We start from the raw sequence: 6,177 nt of genomic DNA, 5'->3' as shown, positions 1-6,177 counted from the left end.
TAATATCAGATAAAATTGACTCTCAATACAACGTCTTCAAAAGAGACTCTGAGGGACACTTCTTGCTGGTCAAAGGAAAAATACAACATGAAGAACTCTCAATCCTGAACATCTATGCTCCAAATGCAAGGGTACCCTCATTCATAAAAGAAACTTTACTAAAGCTCAAAGCACACATTGCACCTAACACAATAATTGTGGGTGACTTCAACACTGCACTTTCCTCAATGGACCAATCAGGAAAACAGAAACTGAACAGGGACACAGTGAAATTAATTGAAGCTTTGGACCAATTAGAGTTAACAGATATATATAGAACATTTCACCCTAAAGAAAAAGAATATACCTTTTTCTTAGCACCTCATGGTACCTTCTCCAAAATCGATCATATAATTGGTCACAAGACAGACCTCAACAAATATAAGAAGATCAAACTAATCCCATGCCTCCTATCAGATCACTATGGAGTAAAAGTGGTCTTCAATAGCAACAAAAACAGAAATCCCACATACACATGGAAACTGAACAATACTCTACTCAATGATACCTTGGTCAAGGAAGAAATAAAGAAAGAAATTAAAAACTTTTTAGAATTTAATGAAAATGAAGACACAATGAAATCTATGGAGTACAATGAAAGCAGTGCTAAGAGGAAAACTCATAGCCCTGAGTTCCACCAAAAAGAAAATGGAGAGAGCATACACTAACAGCTTAACAACACACCTGAAAGCCCTGGAACAAAAAGAAGCTATTTCACCCAGGAGAAGTTGAACGCAGGAAATCATCAAACTCAGAGCTGAAATCAATCAAGTAGAAACAAAGAGAACCATACAAAGAATCAACAAAACCAGGAGCTGGTTCTTTGAGAAAATCAACAAGATAGATAAACCCTGAGACAGACTAACCAAAGGGCACAGAGACAGTATCCAGATTAACAAACTTAGAAATGAAAAGGAAGATATAACAACAGAAACTGAGGAAATTAAAAAAAAAATCATTAGATCCTACTACAAAAGCCTATACTCAACACAACTGGAGAATCTAGAGGAAATGGACAGTTTCCTAGACAAATATCTGACACCAAAACTAATTCAGGATCAAATAGATCAACTAAACAGTCCCATAACACCTGAAGAAATAAAAAGGGTCATAGAAAGTCTCCCAACCAAAAAAATCACTGGACCAGATGGTTTCAGTGCAGAATTCTATCAGACCTTCATAGAAGACCTAACACCAATACTCTTCAAACTATTCCACAAAATAGAAACAGAAGGAACTCTACCCAACTCATTTTATGAAGCCACAATTACGCTGATACCAAAACCACACAAAGATCCAACAAAGAAAGAGAATTTCAGGCCAATTTCTCTTATGAATATTGATGCAAAATACTTAATAAAATTCTTGGGAAGCGGCGGCGGTGCGGTGGCAGCAGTGCAGCAGTGGCTGGTCCAGCCGAAGGGCCATCAGCAGTGGAACCAAGGCGACACAGGGTCCAGTTAGGCCCTGTGCCCACGACCACTGACCTTTGCTGGCCAGCCAGGCTGCAAGCACTTGCGGATTTACCATGCCTTTCACCGCACAGAAGCCACATCAGAACTCTGCCTCCCGCCAGTCATGAGAGACTCTAAGCGCGAAGGGCGTTGGATTGTACCCAGGCCCTGGGTTGTTCGGGGGGCCATCAGGGTGCCAACCCAGCCAGGAGGTTTTTTTTTTTTTGCCCATGCAGGCATGCATGCCGCCATTTTGCCTACAGGACACCAGAGAGCTCTAGCAGGCAAAGCCGGTAACAGGCATAGCCTGAGGCTAACAAAGTGGGGGTCTAGGCCCCAACAGGCCCTGGACTGACCCCAGGAACTGTGTGTCAACCTGCCCAGGAGGTTGTTAGCCCAGCAGACTCTCCCGGCACTTTCAGGGAGCGCAAGCGCACATGCCTGCCATCCTGCCCACCTGACAGACCCAATTAACAGTCATAGCCCGAGGGGAACTTTGCTCGGACCTTGGCCTCCCAGGCTTTTACCTGGACCCAGGGCCTGAGCAACCAGGCTAGCCTTGTGTGCACCAACCCAGTTGGGATATCGGCTGCCCAGCAGAGTGATCAGCACGCAGAAAAGGTCCAGGCAGCATACACCATCAGCACTCCCTGAAGGTGCAAACGGACTCCATCTGGTTCACAGACACAATCTGGGGCAAAGCACCCTAGAGCTGCAAGGGCACCCAAGAGGAAGACAGCACATCAGCAATCAGCTACAGGGGAAACCCAGCCATATAGTGTTGCAGTAATAGCCCCAGAGCCCTTCAGGAGGCCCAAACACCAGCCAGGGACAAGACCAACTAACTCCAGAGAGCAAGATGGGAAAGGGCAAACACAGGAACGCTACTAACAGAAATCTAGGCAATATGGCAACATCTGAACCAAACTCTCCAACATCAGCAAGTCCTGGTTATGCCAACACACCAGAGAAACAAGATTTGAATTTAAAATCACTGATCATAATGCTGCTAGAAGAACACAAAAAGGACATAAATGAATCTCTTAAAGAAATACAGGGGAACATGAATAAGCTAGAAACCCGTATAATGGAAACAGAAAAATCACTTAAAGAAATGCAGGAGAATAAGGCTCAAGAGGTAGAAGCCAATAAAGAAGTAACGAAAAAAAAAAAAACTTAAAGAAATGCAGGAGAACTTGAGTCAAGAGGCAGAAGTGATGAAATAGGAAACACAAAAATCTCTTAAAGAATTACAAGAAAACACAAACAAACAAATGATGGAATTGATCAAAACCATCCTGGATCTCAAAACAGAAGTAGAAACAACTAAGAAATAACAAAGGGAGACAACTTTGGAGATAGAAAACCTTGAGAAGAAATCAGGGGCCATAGATGCAAATATAAACAACAGAATACAAGAGATGGAAGAAAGAATTTCAGACGCCGAAGATACCATAGAAACAATTGACTCAACAGTCAAAGTAAATGCAAAATGCAAAAAGCTTGTATCCCAGAACATCCAGGAAATCCAGGATACAATGAGAAGACCAAACCTAAGGATTATAGGTATAGATGAGAGTGAAGATTTACAAGTGAAAGGACCAGCAAATATCTTTAACAAAATTATGGAAGAAAACTTTCCCAACTTGAAGAGAGAGATAACTATGAATATACAAGAAGCCTACAGAACTCCAAACAGACTGGATCTGAGCAGAAATACCTCTCGCCACATAATAATTAAAACCCCAAATGCACTAAACAAAGAAAGAATATTAAAGGCAGTAAGAGAAAAAGGCCAAGTAACATATAAAGGAAGACCTATCAGAATCACACCAGACTTCTCACCAGAGACCATGAAAGCTAGAAGATCCTGGGCAGATCTCATGCAGACTCTAAGAGAACACAAATGTCAGCCAAGACTACTATACCCAGCAAAACTCTCAATCACAATATATGGAGAAACCAAGACATTCCATGACAAAACCAAATTTACACAATATCTTTCCACAAACCCAGCTCTACAAAGAATAATAGGAGGAAAACTCCAATAAAAGGAGGGAAACTACACCCTGGAAAAAGTAAGATAGTAACCTTCCTTCATCAAACCCAAAAGAAGATAATCACTAAATATAAAAATAACATCAAAAATAACAGGAAGTAGTAATCTCTATTTCTTAATATCTCTTAACATCAATGGACTCAATTCCCCAATAAAAAGACAGACTAACTGATTGGATAAGGAAACAAGACCCTACATTTTGCTACATACAGGAAACACACCTAAATGTCAAAGACAAAAACTACCTTAGAGTAAAAGGCTGGAAGAAAATTTTACAAGCCAATGGTCTCGGGAAACGAGCCAGAGTAGCCATTCTAATATCAGATAAAATTGACTTTCAACCTAAAGTCATCAAAAGAGACTTTGAGGGACACTTCTTGCTGGTCAAAGGAAAAATCCACCAAGAAGAACTGTCAATTCTGAACATTTATGCTCCAAATACAAGGGCACCCTCATTCGTAAAAGAAACTTTACTAAAGCTCAAAGCACACATTGCACCTAACACAATAATTGTGGGGGACTTCAACACTCCACTCTCCTCAATGGATCAATCAGGAAAACAGAAACTAAACAGGGACACAGTAAAACTAATTGAAGCTTTGGAACAATTGGATTTGACTGATATTTATAGAACATTTCACCCTAAAGCAAAAGCCTCATGGTACCTTCTCCAAAATCGACCATATAATTGGTCACAAGACAGACCTCAACGAATACAAGAAGATCGAACTAATCCCATGCCTCCTATCAGATCACTATGGTGTAAGAGTGGTTTTCAATAGCAACAAAAACAACAGAAAGCCCACATACACATGGAGGCTGAACAATACTCTATTCTATTACACCATGGCCAAAGAAAGAAATCAGAGACTTTTTAGAATTTAATGAAGATGAAGGCACAACATACCCAAATCTTTGGGACACAATGAAAGCAGTGCTAAGAGGAAAACTCATAGCCCTGAGTGCCTCCAAAAAGAAAATGGAGAGAGCATATATTAGCAGCTTAATGACACACCTGAAAGCCCTGGAACAAAAAGAAGCTATTTCACCCAGGAGGAGTAGAAGACAGGAAATCATCAAACTCAGGGCTGAAATCAATCAAGTGGAAACAAAGACAACTATACAAAGAATCAACGAGTCCAGGAGTTGGTTCTTTGAGAAAATCAACAAATAGATAAACCCTTAGCCAGACTGACCAAAGGGCACAGAAAAAGTATCCAAATTAACAAAATTAGAAATGAAAAGGCAGATATTACAACACAAACTGAGGAAATCCCAAAAAGCATCAGATCCTACTACAAAAGCCTATACTCAACACAATTGGAGAGTCTGGAGGAAATGAACAATTTCCTAGACAGATACCAAATACCAAAATTAAATCAGGACCAAATAGATCATCTAAACAGTCCCATAACCCCTAAAGAAATAGAAGGGGTCATAGAAAGTCTTCCAACCAAAAAAAGCACAGGACCAGATGGTTTCAGTGCAGAATTCGATCAGACCTTCAAAGAAGACCTAACACCAATACTCTTCAAACTATTCCACAAAATAAAAACAGAAGGAACCCTACCCAATTACGCTGATACCAAAACCACACAAAGATCCAACAAAGAAAGAAAACTTCAGACCAACCTCCCTTAGGAACATCGATGCAAAAATACTCAATAAAATTCTTGCCAACTGAATTCAAGAACACATCAAAACGATCATCCACCATAATCAAGTAGGCTTTATCCCAGGGATGCAGGGTTGATTCAATATACGGAAATCCATCAATGCACTCCACTACATAAACAAACTCAAAGAAAAAAACCACATGGTCATTTCATTGGATGCTGAAAAGGCTTTTGACAAAATTCAGCATCCTTTCATGCTTAAAGTCTTGGAAAGAACAGGAATTCAAGGCCCATACTTAACTTCGTTAAAGCAATATACAGCAAACCGGTAGCCAGCATCAAACTAAACAGAGAGAAACTTGAAGCAATCCCACTAAAATCAGGGACTAGACAGGGCTGCCCCCTTTCTCCTTATCTTTTCAATATTGTACTTGAGGTACTAGCTCGGGCAATTCGACAACATAAGGACGTCAAAGGGATACAAATTGGAAAGGAAGAAGTCAATAGATGACATGATAGTCTACCTAAGTGACCCAAAAAAACTACACTAGAGAACTCCTACAGCTGATAAACAACTTCAGCAAAGTGTCAGGTTATAAAATTAACTCAAGCAAATCAGTGGCCTTCCTATACTCAAAGGATAAGCAGGCTGAGAAAGAAATTAGGGAAATTACCCCCTTCACAATAGCCACAAACAGTATAAAGTATCTTGGGGTGACTCTTACCAAACATGTGAAATATCTGTATGACAAGAACTTCAAGACCCTGAAGAAGGAAATGGAAGAAGACCTCAAAAAATGGGAAAACCTCCCATGCTCATGGATCAGCAGGATCAATATAGTTAAAATGGCCATTTTGCCAAAAGCAATATACAGATTCAATGCAATACCCATCAAAACCTCAACTCAAGTCTTCACAGAGTTAGAAAGAGCAATTATCAAATTCATCTGGAATAACAAAAAACCCAGGATAGCTAAAACTATTCTCAGCAACAAAAGAAAGTCTGGGG

This window comes from Apodemus sylvaticus, chromosome 22 (genome assembly GCF_947179515.1).
Source record: "Apodemus sylvaticus chromosome 22, mApoSyl1.1, whole genome shotgun sequence".
Classification (NCBI taxonomy): Eukaryota; Metazoa; Chordata; class Mammalia; order Rodentia; family Muridae; genus Apodemus; species Apodemus sylvaticus.
The sequence above is the reverse complement of the archived record's forward strand: the minus strand, read 5'-3'. Positions refer to the sequence as shown.